Source organism: Bos taurus, chromosome 9 (genome assembly GCF_002263795.3).
Source record: "Bos taurus isolate L1 Dominette 01449 registration number 42190680 breed Hereford chromosome 9, ARS-UCD2.0, whole genome shotgun sequence".
Classification (NCBI taxonomy): domain Eukaryota; kingdom Metazoa; phylum Chordata; class Mammalia; order Artiodactyla; family Bovidae; genus Bos; species Bos taurus.
In genome coordinates, this window is record NC_037336.1 from 25,508,778 (window position 1) to 25,525,543 (window position 16,766).

The 16,766-nt window shown below is 42.6% G+C and overlaps 1 protein-coding gene across 6 annotated transcripts in view; it reads right to left on the reverse strand.

The window, feature by feature from the left end:
- Positions 1-11,552, reverse strand: part of NCOA7 (nuclear receptor coactivator 7) — a 161,884-nt gene extending 150,332 nt beyond the window's left edge. For 2 of the 6 annotated variants that reach the window (XM_024996940.2, XM_005210720.5), the window contains exon 1: positions 11,088-11,552. The gene's annotated coding sequence lies outside the window, so the exon portion shown is untranslated. Of the gene's footprint in view, positions 1-10,369; positions 10,485-10,756; positions 10,916-11,087 lie in introns of those variants that run through there. The other 4 variants (XM_059890078.1, XM_005210719.5, XM_005210723.5 and 1 more) reach the window with 2 other exon arrangements.
- Between the last annotated feature and the right edge of the window lie 5,214 nt (positions 11,553-16,766).

Here is a 16,766-nt window from a genome sequence, read left to right on the forward strand (position 1 = left end):
AGCGACTTAGCAGCAGCAGCAGCAGAGCAGCCCTAGGAAACCAATTCACTTGTCTTAAATCTTACATACTATAACTATTCCAAAAGGATACTGCATCAAAAATATGACTTCCCCATCATGTCTATTCTGCTACTTTCTCTTATACTTTAAAGGAAATCTGCACATGCAATTGAGAGCATTGGTAAATATTATTTTGAATATTAGAGGAGAAAGCTCACACAGTTAACATTTGTACCCAGGAGGTAATTCAAGTACACTTTATTGAGTAGTGGACTAAGAACTCACCTAATTATCAAGGAAAATCCTTAACAAAAAAGGAGCTCTGAAATCTTCGGAGAATGTAGCATCACCATGTATTATGGCGCTCTTACCATACTTCAGCAATTTTAGTCTAACAAACTCATGCTGCTAGCTTTCTTACACACACTTATGCTATCCTGTACCATTTTCTAATGAATGGCACCTCTTGCCCACATTTTCAGTCAGACCGTAAGCTCTCAAAAGGTAGGGAGTGTGTGGTATTTTACACACATGAGCAAGAACTAGAAAGATGGGCAAAATGAAGATGGAACAGAAAACTCATTAAGTCATTGCCTAAGAATGTTATCAACACAACAAAAACCAGTCTTCTTGTGTTCCATCTGTGTGCATGTGGACAACATTTTGCTAGAAACCTGAAGGGCATGGAGTATTATAAAACACAACCCCTTATCAGCTTAGGGGTTTCCTTGTAGCCCTCAGGGCTTTCCTTGTGGTTCAGACAGTAAAGAATCTGAAAGTGTTAGTTGCTCAGTCGTGTTCAACTCTTTGTGATCCCATGGAAAGTAGCCCACCAAGTTCCTCTAGCACTTTCACTTTGCTTTATAGCTTAGTTCTACGGTAAGCTGATAAATGTGGAAGTATTAACCGCTCAGTCATGTCCGACTCTTTGCGACCCCATGGGCTGTAGCCTACCAGGCTCCTCTGTCCATGGAATTCTCCAGGCAAGAATACTGGCTGCTGCTGCTGCTAAGTCACTTCAGTCGTGTCCGACTCTGTGTGACCCCATAGACAGCAGCCCACCAGGCTCCCCCGTCCCTGGGATTCTCCAGGCAAGAACACTGGAGTGGGTTGCCATTTCCTTCTCCAATGCCTGAAAGTGAAAAGTGAAAGTGAAGTCGCTCAGTCATGCCCGACTTCTAGCGACCCCATGGACTGCAGCCTACCAGGCTCCTCCGTCCATGGGATTTTCCAGGCAAGAGTACTGGAGTGGGGTGCATCGCCTTTTCCGAAGAATACTGGAGTGGGAAGCAATTCTCTTCTCCAGGGGATCTTCCAGAGCCAGGAATCAAACCTAGGTCTCCTGCATTGCAAGCAGGTTCTTTACTGCTAAGTCACTGGGGTGAGCTATAAGCTATAAAGCAAATCTGTATTTAATTTGTAGTACAAATCATTAAGCGCAGAAAGAAAATGAAATTAGGGGTAGAGTAGATGTCCTAGAAAGTGTTGATGGAATTAAGTATCAACCTGGTACAGAATACTGGCTTTCAAGAAAGAAATGTATGAGGAAATTCAGATACAGCCGGCAGTCAAAAGCCTGAAGGCAAGAATTACATGGTTGTCAGGGTTACTGAGAAGCCTTCTGATCCTACTAACTTGCTGAATGTATGCAGGTGGGGCTAGGGAGATAAGGCTGGGTGCCCAAAATGTGGAGATGATATAATGCCAGGATACAATGCCATCACTGCCTAAGCATTCTCTGGCTTAAGTTTCCATGAGAAAGCCACCACCATGAATATGTCATAAATCATTTCACTAGGTTTACTTATTCTTGAAGAACTAGCCTTGAGGCTGATCTATACATAAAACAAGCAAGCAAGCTAAATGCAAGAAAATATCAAGCAGATGGCATGTGGGTGAACATGTGGAGGAAGTGAAATATTAGCAGCTTTGAAAAGAGGAAGAGAAAGTAAAATATGTCAAAATGAATATGCATTTTATAAAGAAAACTCAAGAATATAAGTCCTATGATATATTAATTTCAATTATTTCTAGCAATATCATTATAATACTTATGATAAATAAATGTGAAATATTTCACAAATAAAATGTGTAAATGGAAATGCTATATACCATTACTGGGGACAAAAGTCTGAATGTTTTGTCACTTCCGTCTTTTCTGCTATGCAACTGCATTTATGAAGCAAATCAGGGTCTTTTTGTATATACAGTTTGGTATGCTATGCTAAGTCACTTCAGTCGTGTCCGACTCTGTGCGACCCCACAGACGGCAGCCCACCAGGCTCCCCCATCCCTGGGATTCTCCAGGCAAGAGTACTGGAATGGGGTGCCACTGCCTTCTCCGACAGTTTGGTATACTGTCTCTTAAAAAAACTCCAATTTTTACAATATCAACCTTGCTAATGAACTAATACTTATATAGTTGCTTATTCTGTGACAGAATTTCAAGTACTTTATATATATTAACTTATTAGCTAATTCTCAATACAATGTGAGAGGTGGATGCTATTATTATCTTCATTTCACAGATGAGAAAATCAAAGAGAAATTAACTTGCCTAAGTTCACCTACCTGATAAACGGTGAAAAAGAACTTTAAGCCAGGAAACTGGCTCCAGCATCCTCACTCTTAACCCATCTACCATACCACTTGCCTCCCAGAGACAATGTGCTTATCATTGAAACTAAGCTTCATCTCTGATTTTTTTAAGGATGTACTCAGAACAGAATCATGGCAATCCGTTCCAGTATTCTTGCCTGGAAAATCCCATGAACAGAGGAGCCTGGTGGGCTAAGGTCCATAGGGTCGCAGAGTCGGACACGACTTAGCGAGTAACAGCAACAGAACAGAATCACAGGGGCCAAGGGAGCCTATGAGCTGAACTGCTCTCCATCAAAGGCATAATACCCCCATCTAACCTCTTACCTGTGGAAAGGGAAATGACCCAACCTCATCATTGTTACGGACTTCTACAATCTAATTACAATCTGCATTTCTTTGATGCAATGAAGGTGAATATTTTTTCATGTTTTGGCCATTTGTAGTTCCTGTTTTGTGAGCTTTCTATTCCCACTATGTAGTTGGTTTATGTCCCCCATCCCCACCCCCAAATTCATACACTGAAAACCTAATGCTCTAGGTGATGGTATGAGGGAGGGCACTGAGGAGGTGACTAGGTCATGAGGGATCCCCTTCCACCATGTGAGGACACAAACAAGAGGCCCTGAGTCTACAACTCCAAGAGGGCTCTCACTAGAACCTGATCATGTTGGCACTCTGATCTCCCAACTTCCAGCCTCCAGAACTGAGTAATAAATTTCTGCTGCTTATACGCCATCCAGTCTATGGAATTTTGTTATAGCAGCCCAAATGGACTCAAATGATTCCTTCCTAGAATGCTTAGTAAAGTGTGTTCAATTGAAACTATTTTAAAAGATACCAGAGGGTTGCTAACTAGCTGTTTCAGTGGGAGCCTATAGATAGACAAGTACCTCAGGGGAATCACTGGGACCCAGGGCTGAAGGCTCAGCTGTAAACACCTGGGGCCATAAGGACTGAGCAGGCTCTCCCAACACACTAACAGCCTAAAACTGTGCTTTATTCCACACAGCAGGGGCTGTACTTATCCGAAGGCTGGCACAGTCATTAATGGTACTCGAGACACTCAATTTCTCGTATCAACATATCTGGGAACACAACTCAGTAAACCTGATGTTTGCTGATAAGTGTGTGTAAGTTGCTCAGTCATGTCTGATTCTTTGCAACCCCATGGACTGTACCCGCCAGGCTTCTCTGTCTATGGAATTCTCCAGGCAAGAATACTGGAGTGGGATGCCATTCTCTTCTCCAGGGGATCATTCCTGACCTAGGGATCGAACTGGGGTCCCCTGCACTGCAGGCAGATTCTTTACCATCTGAGGCACCAGGGATGTTTGCTTAGTGAGGTCAGAATTACAGAAGGAAAATGAAAGCTCTACAGGGATCTCACACCTACAGAGCAGTCTCATAAATTTTTCCTATCTTCTACATGGCTAGCGTGGTTGGTGAACAGAATCATCCACTAGTCAGAGGATTCTACCGGAACAGTGGGGAACCAAAGCTATTAAATTCTTACCCACTAAACCCTCTGTTAATCAGTTAACAATTTACCTCATGCCAGGCACTCTGCAATAAAATCGAGCACCTAAGACGCTCTCTGATTACCTGGCTTGGAAAGAAAAATACCACATTTGCATACTTAGGAGTCACTTCTTAGGATGAGCTACTGTCTCCAGATGGTTCATGTCATCTATCAGGACTGATGGTTAACACTTTCAATTTTTTAAGGATAACCCCATACATGGAGAGTTTCACTCCTTTATGTACCAGCTACAGAGGCAGAGGTAATACACACACACATGCACACACATACACATGCACACACACACATGCGCACACACACACATACACACACATACACGCACACACATGCACACACACACTCTCTCTCTCAGGGACATAATAAATATGGAGGTTTTTTTTTAAATGAGTGTTAACACAAAGTTTGAAAATTAGTAAAGTAAGGTAGGGATGCTCAAGAAAATAAATCATATGGACATGTATTTTACTGAGCGTTGGGCAATGAGTAGTAAAGGAGAGATGACTAGTTAAATAAAGCTTCAACCTTCAATTTTTTTTTTTTTGGACCCATCAGAGCATGTTATCCAAAATCACAATTATTTTTCTACTAGCAAGGCAGTTGTGCTATTGATGAGAAATGCCTGTTCCCAGTATGGACGCCTACTTGCTACACTACATATAGAAGGCTCCATGAGTTTCTGGAATCTCAACCAAGAATGGTCCGTACCAAGAATGGTCCGTAGAGATGACACCAGAACTGAGTGTGGCCTGCTAATGAAAATAGTAGGACAAGGGTTCCACGCAGAGGAAATGGCCTGGAGAAGAAAAATCATATGCAATGCATGCGCAGGAAGTGACAGACAGTTCTGTGTTACCAAAATAGAGATTCTGAACTCGGGGTCTGTAAACAAGGACACAGAGGCAAAGCAGTGTGTTCAGTGTCTGGTGAGACCACGAGCTTTCATCAGATATTTTTTTTTAAGTATCCCTGATTGGGGATGGGGAGATAAGTTAAGAAAAACTGTGTGCCAAATGCGTGACAGGCGGGGCAGGGGACAAGAGATGAATTCCTCAGGGGCCACAAGACCAGGCTAAGTCATGCTGGACTCCTTTCTGTACAGACTGGGATCCTTTAGTAGAATGAAAAGCGATGTGTACAAGGCTGAAATGTAGGCGAAAGTGAAGTGCAGGCAACAGTCCAAAGCACCTCAGGAGCAAAACAAGAGCAGTGGGAATGGAGAGAAGGGAATCAGAGAAATGATTAGGAGACAAAACAAGCAGGCTGAATATTCACGTTCGCTTGTATCAATGTATGCACAGAGTGTCTCCGGGAGGATTCTCAATTAACTGATAACACTGGTTGCCAGTGGACAAGGGAGGCGGGTAACCAAGAAAGAGGATGAGAGGGCATCCTTCCCACTGTTTACCCATTTGTACCTTTTGAATCACACGAAGGTAATGCCTACTATAAAAATAAAACGTTTTTTAAAAAGACATGGAGCTTATCATAATGAGATGCCTCTATTTAAAAATTTGATTTTTTCTCTCCAAACCCCCTCTCAGTGTTTCAAGTTGCACTTCTGAATTCAGATTATTTTTACCTCAAAGGCTCCTGGACTGCACCCATGATTGTCCTTTGAGAAGGGCCAGTCTCTCTGTTGACGGCGGTGATAAATGTATGAAACTGAAGTGGACACCATACAGATGTAAATAAACAACTACTTCCCTGGTTACATTCAACCAACTTAACATGTAGTTGTCAAAATACTCGAATGAAGAAAGTCTGATCAATTAACTCAGGGACCTCAATCTTCTCAATTTTAAGATAAGAGCTCAAAGAATCTCTATGATTAGTAAATCATAGTTTACTAAATACGAAGTTTTTTACTAAATACAAACTAAATACAATAGTTTACTAAAAACAAAGATGAATCAAATAAATTACTGATGTGAAAGAGATCAGATGTGAGGTCCAGTGTGGTGAGTGTTAAGCTAATATAGGCTAACCCTTTAGCCTATATTAGCTTTTTTTTTTTAATTAAATAGGATGAATCTCCTATTCAGCCTGTTAACAGCATATAAAGCAGGTACTCCAGAAATAACTGACTTAAAGTGAATGGTTTGACCAATTTTAAATTAGCCAATAGCAGACATAAATTTAATAGTTAAAAAATAAGTGGATCTTAGCTTTGCAAAACTAAGTAAGTTTTTATTTCCCATTTGTTTCCCATTTGGCCATAAAGCTCAAATACACTAAACCTGCGATACTTGTTCAAAGCATAGTTAATGGTACCTATTAAACTTATTAATCAAAACATACTGTGTCCAAAGATCAATTCTGCAAATGTTTCCATTCATTGATTTTATGTTTTATATTTTGACTTGTTCTACAAAAGATGTTGTGAGTCAGCTTAAAATAATAAATTCAATAAAACGGGAAACTCTATTAGGTAAAAAAATCAGAATAAGAAAAAAAGGTAGAACAGAAACTCAAGACCAAAGGGAGAGTTAGATCATCAATATTAGCTCATAGGTTTTTACAGGGTTATTAAAATTAAGTTGCAAATTTGACTCTGCGTTTCCTAGTTGCAAAGCAGAAAGGGAAACTTAATAGATTATCTAATTCTAGTTCTGCATGATGAAAAGAAAAAAGGACACTCAATAATTATTCATGGGAGATAAAGCTTTTCTTTGGCATTTAGAGTTGAATGGAATTTCTTGCATGAGCCTTCAAATAGGAGCTGTAAAATGAACTATGATCTTAATAACCCCATCTCTTAAGTAACTTAACAGTAGGTTTCTTGTGACTGTCTTTATTAATAGAGTGCTTCCTTGTGAGCACGATTTGGGGGGAGGGGTGCAAAGAATGCAAAACAAAGTCAACAAAGTACACAGTTTCTGAAGATCTGGCTACACACCTGGCCTAACACCTAGGACTGGAGGGGAATGGGTGGACATCACAGCCTTTGTTCAGCCAGCTCTCTATATACACATTTCTCTCATATAAGCTTCTGATCAAATTTATGAGCAGACAAGTCATAGTCCCCAGCACTCTATACCACCATTAAAGGGAGATTAGTATACAACAATTATTCTTCATCCACTAGTTCCCCACATTTGAAACTCAAGATTATATAAATTTTCTTTTCTCTGCTTTTTCTGCAACCATAACAATGCTCGTTCTAATATAGGTGAATTGAGTGGATGTTACCGGATGTAAACAATAACAAAATTATGCACTGGGATTTAAAAAAAAGGACAGTAAGGACATTTAGTGGGCTTCCCAGCAGTTGCTACTGGTAAAGAACCCATTTGCCAATGCAGGTGGCAAAGGAGATGTGGGTTCCATCTCTGGGTTGTGAAGATCTGAAGGAGGGCATAGCAACCCACTCCAGTATTCTTGCCTGGAGAATCCCATGGACAGAGGAGCCTGGACAGCTACAGTCCATGGGGTTGCAAAGAGGCGGACACAACTGAAGCTACTTAGGATGCACGCACACAAGCGACATTTAGCAAGGAAGGGACAGGGGTTTTGGTAATAAAACCTTAGGAAAGATATAGAAAAATAAGATAGAATAAATCCAGGTCTTAGGATTGAATTCCAGTGGTGCATGTGGAGGCAAGGAGCTAGGGGACTCAGTGGTCAGGACCCAGGTAGTGAGTCATTCAGTTGCAGAGGCGCTGTGCACTGGGATGCAAGTCTCAGAGAGAAAAATGCCTCTTTCATTCTGACATTAGAAACTGATTCCAAGGCCAGGAGTGCCAGCACAATCAAGCTATCTGCAACAAAGAGAGTTTAATGTAACTGCAGGGGAGGGTTCTTTTAAGAAGTTTAGAATGAGCAAAGAAGAATGATATAAATTAACTGCTCAATATCCTTGACTACAAATTTAACATGCATAAAATGTAGCTATCTTTATGTCATGAGAGAATTTTTGCTCTGTTCAAATAAATCATAACGTATTTTTCATAAGCTCTCTCCTACTGTTGGTTCGCCCAGTCTCACCACCTTTTACATAAAAGTGTTATTTCCTCACCATCTAACAAGAGCCCAAGTAGGCTGGAGGAGCAATAGTAATAACTTTTGTGGAAATAAGTTTTGGGGGTAATATGTAATAAGGATGGTGAAGAGTATTAAAATGATAAAAAAGGAAAGGAAGAAAAAGGAAAGATAATAAGTGACTGGATCATTCCCAGATAATTTTGTTAAACAAAGTGAAAAAAGGTTAATACTGACTCATAAAACTTACATAATGGAAAAACAAAAACAAAACTGGAAATACCATAGTGCAAAAATAAAGCAAATGAAATGTAATGCAGTTATCCTTGATGATTTCAAGACAACATAAAATTAAAAAGGAGAAAGGAAACAAACCTTCCAAACCCTCGATTTCACAACCACTTTGGTTCTCAAACTTGAAAACTGATATGTTTATATACTGAGGGAAACCCATACTGTTGAAAATGTGTATCTATATCATGTATTTTGAATCATTTAGGAATCACAGACTCTTCTAAATGTTTTATTTTCACCTTTACCTGTAATAAATACATTATAATTAGGTCAACCACAACAACTCAACCCTAAAATAAGTTAATATGTCACTTATTAACCAAATCACTGTTATTCCTGGAGTAACCTGAAATTTACTTTACACAAGTTGCACTTTTTAATTGTGTTTTAGAGTTTAATTAAAATAGGTCTGATTACCCATTAGAAAAAATGTGCAAGCTTAAAAATGAAATTAACTTATATTAGCATTTGGGGAGAATTACCTTATTTAACAACACATTAAAGAAGGAAAACATATGGTCCTAAAAATGTCAAAGTAAATGTTGCTCAGTCATGTCCGACTCTTTGCGACCCCATGGACCATAGCCTACCAGGTTCCTCTATCCATGGGATTTTCCAGGCAAGAATACTGGAGTGGGTTGCCATTTCCTTCTCCAGGAGATCTTCCCAACCCAGGGATCGAACCCAGGTCTCCCACGTTGCAGGCAGACGCTTTACTATCTGAGCCACCGGGGAAGTCCCAGTGTCAAAATTCAACTTAAATGTTGAGATAACTGATTTTGACTATTTATGCAAAGAAGTAATTTTAAAAATACAGTTAAGCTTCAACCACCATAGGGTAAACAAATATGTTTTAAACCTAAACTGTCTTTAGATGAAGCCTGAAGCACAGCTCATTTCAACAAATAACCCATGAGCACCTATTATGCATCAGACCAGGGGATTAGGACACTGAACAAGAGGAAGTCTCTGTCCTCCTGGAGCTCTCAACCTTAATACGTTAATAAAATCGGAGCGTACAATGATCCACTTTCCCAGACTCTAAACTTTACTGCTTAATACGAAATTTAAAAATGATAGCCTGTGAAGAGATAATCTTGCCAAAAGGTTATCGTTCGTTCTGATGTACGAAATTTACACTTGGCAGAGAAGAAACAATTTATAGCCAGTTTCTCAAAAGTACAAACCTTATTAACATCTAGCTGGAAGCTAGGCTGCGCCCAAGGCTGCCTCTGCTGGCCGACTCCGAGCATCTTTCCAGCAGATTCTAAACTCCCTACACCTGTATCAAACTTGCCATGCTCCCGAACACATCTCTTCATGAAAGCTGAAGGCTTGCTCCCAGGTAGGCAGCACGAGAATTCCCCAGCCTCATCTAGCTCCTGAATATCTGATTTCTAAAGGGGCCTTCTCCAACTGGCCCTAAATGACTGACTATAAGAATCTGAGACGTCAATTTCACGTATCAATCAGCTAGCTCCGAAATACATCAAAATCCTGAGTGACTTCTACCTGCCGCTAGAATAACTCTTTGCGTGGCTGCACACTGGGAGAAAACAGGAAGGCATCTGTTCATCAGGCCGAAAAAATACGGTGACATTTATCCACCTGAGCTGCTGAAAATTCGGCGGTGCTCCCTCTCTCCATCCCCCACTAACCCTCACACCAATCCATCCTCCCCACCCCTGCAAGCAGCGCGGGCCCCTCCGGGCCCAGGGGCTGGACGGGGAAGGGTCACGCTCTCCTTCGCCACCGCTCGGCCTCCCGAGCTCAAGAGGAGGCTGTCAGGTTAACGGGGGGGTGCTGCGCCCAGCGCCATTAGAACACCTCCGAGCGCCGCACCGAGCTCCGGCGGGAGGCAAGTTTCGCGGGTCCCGGCCCCGGCCCCCCGCCCCTCCGCAGCGGCAGCATCAGCCGCAGGTGGCGGCCAGGGCTGGTCCCCGCCTCGCCACCTACCTACTACAGGGCGGGGGCGCCGGCTCCTCGGGTCCCGGAGAAGGGCGTCGGGAGTTCGCATTTCTGGGAGCGGTGGCCTCTGCCGCTGGGCGCGGGGGAGCGCATCCTCCGGGGTGGGTGGGAGGAGGGGTCGGGGGAGGACCGCGCGGTGACGCGGAGCTGGGGCAGGAGGGAGGAGCGCCCAGGCGCGCGCCCCGCGGGACCAGCGTCCCGTGCTAGTGGACGCGGTGGCCAGTGCCACCGGGACTCCTCAGGCCTCTCCCCTTCGCGCGGCGCCTAGCCAACCCTGCGGGTACGCCCGCGAGTCAGGACATCGGCCGCGACAGGCTGCCGGGCCCGGCCGGAGGCGGGGAGCTGCGGGTGGAACGACGCGGTGCAGACGCCCACCTCTAGCTCCGCCCGGTCCGCGCCACGCTCGGCGCCCCTCCGCCGCGGCGGGGGCCGGGGAGCTCGGCGGTTTGGCTCGGTCGCTTGGGCTGCAGCTGCTGCATCCTCCCCGCCCCGGCGATCTCCGGGCTGGGAGGCTGGGGGCACCCGCGACTGCTGGCAGCCTCGGCTGCCCGGGCGCAGCCCCTGCCCTGGCCCGGCGGCTCCGCCCCGGAGAGCTGCGCGCGCGGCCTCTGCAGGCCGCGGCCCTTTGTGACGCCTCCCGGGAGCGAGCTCGTGGCGCTTCCCGCGGCTGGCCGGCCGGCGGCGGAACCTAAGAAGGTCTTCTTACCTCACCCCGGGCGGGTAATCCCCTACTGCTGGCCACTACACTCAGTGTGAATACGGCTTTGAGAGCAGAGCTCGAGTTCGTGTCTCTCGAGCATAAAAACCTTGAGGTTCCTTGTAGCTCGGGGACCGCTGGTCACAGTAAATTCATCCTTCTGTCCTTTCCGGCGTTGTGTTTCGCAGTGGGGCCCCCATGTCCTCCCCCCTCCCGCTCCCATCCTCCGCACAGCATCCGGGGTGCTGCCAAATTGCTGTCATTGCAGCATGGGGACCGAGCAATTGAGCTCTCCAGGCTGACTCTTGGCAAAGACCCGAGGGAGCCTGGGTTGGGAAGCTTGGCATCAGCTGCGGGCCAGTGCCTGTGAGCTTCCCATCCCCATTGGGGAGCTGTTCCTTCTAAGGTCCCATGACCAGCACTGCAAGATGACTAGGAGGATTTGGCCGTGAAATTGACCCTTACGTAAGGAAGAGACTTAATGGTGGAGCCTGCAGCTGGTGCGATAACACTGGTGTGTCAGAGGCCAAACACACAGGCCCAAGAGATAGCAGCCTCCGCTGGCTTGTTGTTGCTGCTTATGCTGTAACAGCCTCTCATGAAAGACAAGCGAAGCATTTCACAGAGATGGCTTTGGAATTTCAGTTGCAACTGGTCACGTTATACTGTCTTGCAAAATATGGAATAATTACCCAATTCTGCACTGAGCATGTATAAAACTGGGCCTCGGGTTTACATCTTTTTGCTTTGAATGTGAGGAATTGGAAATTTTCCTCTTTTTTTTTTTTTCTTTAGGCATTATGTTATTTGTAAATGACTTCCAAGGGAAAATAAGGCTCCTGCAATTTAAAGAGCTGATTTCATTGAATCAGAAGAGGTTTGGGACCTCCAGAGAAACTGAGAGGCTCTCACACTTCTTTGATGTTTTTGAAATCTAAGATTAATGTAAAAACTGGCAAAGACACGTTCCATAGCAGTACAAGCTGTGGTAAAATCGTGATAAAACTTTTAAGATGAATTCTTCTACGTACGTAGACATCCAGTGGGGTAGGACCTGTGTTGTGTATGGGTCAGGAAACACAGGCCACAAGCCTCGGTTACATCCAGAGACTGATTTGATCGAAAGCCCCATTTTATTTTCAAAAGTACCTATTATTATTCATGATATTTTGCCCCATATTCAGAACAACTTGACTAACATATGTATATATGTGATGAATAAGTGAAAGAATGAAGTCACCCAGTGAGGTTTGGCAGTTGCTTACTCTTAACATTTGTTAAGAGGTCTGCTTTAGATTGTAGTTTGTGCAGGAAATGTCCCTTGAGTTGCAATTCTGGACTGTTTCCAACCTTCCACCAGGAGTCCCCTTTTGTTTTTCTCTCTATGGACCCCAGATTTTGTCAAGAAAAAAACAGCGATCTTTTTTTATTAGACAAACATTTTAAAAGTACTAACCATCAATTATAAAATGTTTCTCTGCCTCTCAAAAACATTGCTTCTAATTTAAGGATCCTCTTTACTATCTTCATGAACTGCTCTAGAACTACAGGCTACCTCACATGCTTATTATAACATTTTATTACAGTGAAAGTTTCGGTAGAATAAAGACTTCTGCCCTTCAGTTTAAAGAGGGAGAAAATTCCCCCTTAACTATTGTTTTTTCATTTACTCGACGTTTACTGATTTGCCTAAGCCTTGTCTTTACAGAGAAATCCAAAGAAATAAACCATTTCCTTATGCTCTAGATCTGTGCTGTCTCATACAGTTCCCACTAGCCACATGTGCCTATTTAAATTTAAACTAAATTTAAAATGTAGTTTTTCATTCCACTAGCCACATTTCAAGTGCTAAAGAGCTACGCACGGCTAGAGACGACTCATTGGACAGCAGAGAATAGAAATTTCCATTATTTCAAGAAATCCTTTTGGACAGCACTGCTCTAAATAGAAAGTGAAATTTTAATTGAAATAAAAGATATAGTATATAAACTTATTTGGGAAATCTTAGTACAGTACAAATCAAACCTCAGTAGAATGTGTACTTCTTAACAGGGTAATCTCTAAGATTTCAGGCTCTGACTTCAGACTTCAGCTCCATCACATGCTTACCTTGGGTAAATAATTTAACTTCTGTTGCTGTTATCTGTAAAAGGCAGATGATAACAGTAACAAATATCAGGATTGATATAGGGCTTCCCTGGTGGCTCAGACGGTAAAGAATCCACCTGCAATGTGGGAGACTTGGGTTTGATCTCTGGGTTGGGAAGATCTGCTGGAAGAGGGCGTGGCAACCCACTCCAGTGTTCTTGCCTGGAGAATCCCTCTGGGCAGATGAGCCCGGCGGGCTACAGTCCTTGGAGTCACAAAGAGTTGGAAACGACTGAGCTTCTAAGCACAGCACAACACACACAGGGATTAAGGGCTTCCCAGGTGGCTCAGTGGTAAAGAATCCACCTGTCAATGCAGGAGAAGCAGGTTCAGTCCCTGGGTCAGAAAAACACCCTGAAGAAGGAAATGGCAACCCACTCCAGTATTCTTGCCTGGCAAATCCCATGGACAAAAGAACCTGACAGGCTACAGTCCACTGAGTCACAAGTTTAGTTCAGTCACTCAGTCTTGTCTGACTCTTTGCGACCCCGTAGATGGCAGCACGCCAGGCGTCCCTGTCCATCTCTCAGAACCTACTCAAACTCATGTCCATTGTGTCAGTGATACCATCCAACCATCCTCTGTCACCCCTTCTCCTCCCGCCTTCAATCCTTCCCAGCATCAGGGTCTTTCCCAATGAGTCAGTTCTTCGAATCAGGTGGCCAAAGTATTGGAGTTTCAGCTTCAGCATCAATCCTTCCAATGAATATTCAGGACTGATTTCCTTTAAGATTGACTGGTTGGATCTCCTTGCAATCCAGAGTCAGACACAAATTAGCAACTAAACAACAGCAAAAACAATAGGAATTACATGAGATAATCCATGAATGATGTTTAGACTAAATTCTGGAACATGACTTCCAAGAAAGGTACTTTTACAGCAATATACGTTATTATAAGAGTTTTTTTTTTTTTTAATTATACCCTTAGCACTCCTCACTGTACTTGGGTAATAGAAAGTGCTTGGTAGACACTGAGTTGATGAGAAATTATAAGGCAACACTGATTTTATGTCTTTGAGGGCCTCGATTAAATATGAAAACAGACTTTTCCATCTCTATTGCAGGTTAGAGGCCATTCTAGAACAATTTAGGTAGAACTGTCATGTCGCTTTTCCTGGGGTAAAGAACCCTGTATGATGAGACTTTGGGAGCAAATAAAAGCAGAGATTTTTTTTCAGCCCTTAAAGGAAGAAAAGAGAGTCGCTTGCCCACCTCTTTTTTGCCCCTCAGGGTAGGAATGGGATAATGGGACCCCTATCCCGGAGTTCAGGCATCAGGTGTTCTCCCAAGGGACTTTCCAGAGGAGTGAGTAGGAATTCCACAGCTAAGGGAACATCACCAAATAATAGCAACCATTACTGCAAATGTGTTCTGTATTTTTCTTACATAGCTATCCAAGAATAGTTTTGTAATGAAGTATGACCAGTGCGCCTGCTTCTAACCACAATACTAGTAACCTCTCATGAAACGGGAATTCCAGAAACAGAGGCAAATACTGCTGCAGCACTTTGTCAAAATGAAAACCCCCCTGGTAAGGAATGAGCTCACAACCACAGAAAGACCTGAAACTTCTATGGGAGTATTCTCTGGAAAAGAAGAGATTTTTTTACTGGGTACTAAATTTAATCTACCAGCACTAAGACAGTTCATTCTCTAGTGGTTAAACCAATCCTGCTTTTTCTAGCACAAAGAGAAAAACATATCTGCTTTCACACATCTGCCTTAGGCTGGTTGAGACACAGGAGTTCCGTAGGAGGGAAATACTACCTCTGGGAGGTCTGTTGGAAAGTTAACTTGCACCTAAAGATGCAGATTAGAGTTCACTGTTTAACAGTGTTGAAGGCAGTGGCTCTTTTTCACAACTGGGGTCATTGGTCCAGAATATTATAGATAACTATCTTGAGTTTTGAGGAGAATGCAAACAGCTTCTTTTGTGGGTCCACCTAGGTTCAGGGCTTTTCTCAGCCTGTTATAAAGAGGAGGTAGAAATCCTGTCTAAAGAGGAGGGGGAAATTTTCTTGTCATTTTAAAAGAGGAAGAGCCTGCCAGAGCACACTGAGAAAGAAATACTGACATATATAGCAATGAATTGCTGTCTGGGTGCCTGTTAGCGAGCAGAACTTATGGCTGATTATTTAGAATAAGCCCAAATATAAGAATTCATTGTATTTTTCAGTTTAATTTCTGAAAAACTAGTTTAAATAACATAGTGCTAAGATAATTATTTAAGATATAATTTAAAATTCTGAAATGAAGCCCTAAACTCAAAGTGATGTTAAGTGGTGATTGTTGTTTGGACTTATTTGAGTCAAATTCACAGTGCGGTAAGCTAAAAAGGGGACTTCCCCGGTGGCTCAGATGCTAAAGAATCTTCCTGCAATGCAGGAGACCTGGGTTCCATCCCTGCTTTGGGAAGATACCCTGGAGAATGGAATGACCACCCAACCCAGTATTCTTGCCTGGAGAATTCCATGGACAGAGAGGAGCCTGGCAGGCTATAGTCCATGGGGTCATAAAGAGTCAGCCACGACTAAGCAACTAACACTTTCACTTTTTTCAAGCTGAAAAGGGAGTTTTTCAAAGGAAATAATTAGAGATTCATAAAAAGTTGCAAAAAATGTACAGGGAAGGCCCGGGTTTTCCCCTATTTATCCCCCAAAGATAACATCTTGTTTAACTACAGTACTCTATGAAAACCAGAAAATGGCGCTGATTTAATCTTTAGAGCTCATTGCCTCTGTGTGTTTATGTATGTGTGTGATGTCTATACAATTTTATCATCGGTACAGATCCTTCTACACACAATAAGGTATAGGACCAGTCTATCATTCCCACAAAGGTGCCACACCTGCCCTTTACCATCACCTCCATCTTCCTCCCCACCGCATCTAATTCCTGTAAATCACTAATCTGTTCCCATCTATATACTTTCAAAAAAAGTATATATAAATGGAATCTATAGTATATAACCTTTTATATTGTCTTTTTTTTTTTTTTTTTTTTTTACCATTCAGCATAATTCCCTTGAGATCTATCCAAGTTGTTACAGGTATCAATAGTTTTTCTTTTTTTTAAATAAATATTTCACTGTGTGGGTTTAACCATTCATCCACTGAAGGATGTTTCAGTTGCTTCCAGTTTTAGGTTATTATGAATAAAGCTGCTATAAACACTTGGTGCAGATTTTATGTGAACATAAGGTTTCACTTTTCTGGTATAAGTGCCTAAGGGTACAACTGACTGGGTCATTATATTATGGGCATACTTAGTTTTATAAGAAACTGCCAAGATATTTTCCAAAGTGGTTGTACCATTTTACATTCCTATCAGCAAAATATGTGTGATAAATGGTACATTGATGATCTATTAAATGAACTTATTAAATTGAAGTACAGTCAAATGCTTCTTTTATCAATATTACCCACTACTCTACTAACTGTAATTGCTTGTTTACTTGAACCCTGACAGACTAAACTTCAAGATCAGGCATCCTGTACCTAACATAGTGACTAACATATATTAGACCATCAGTAAATAT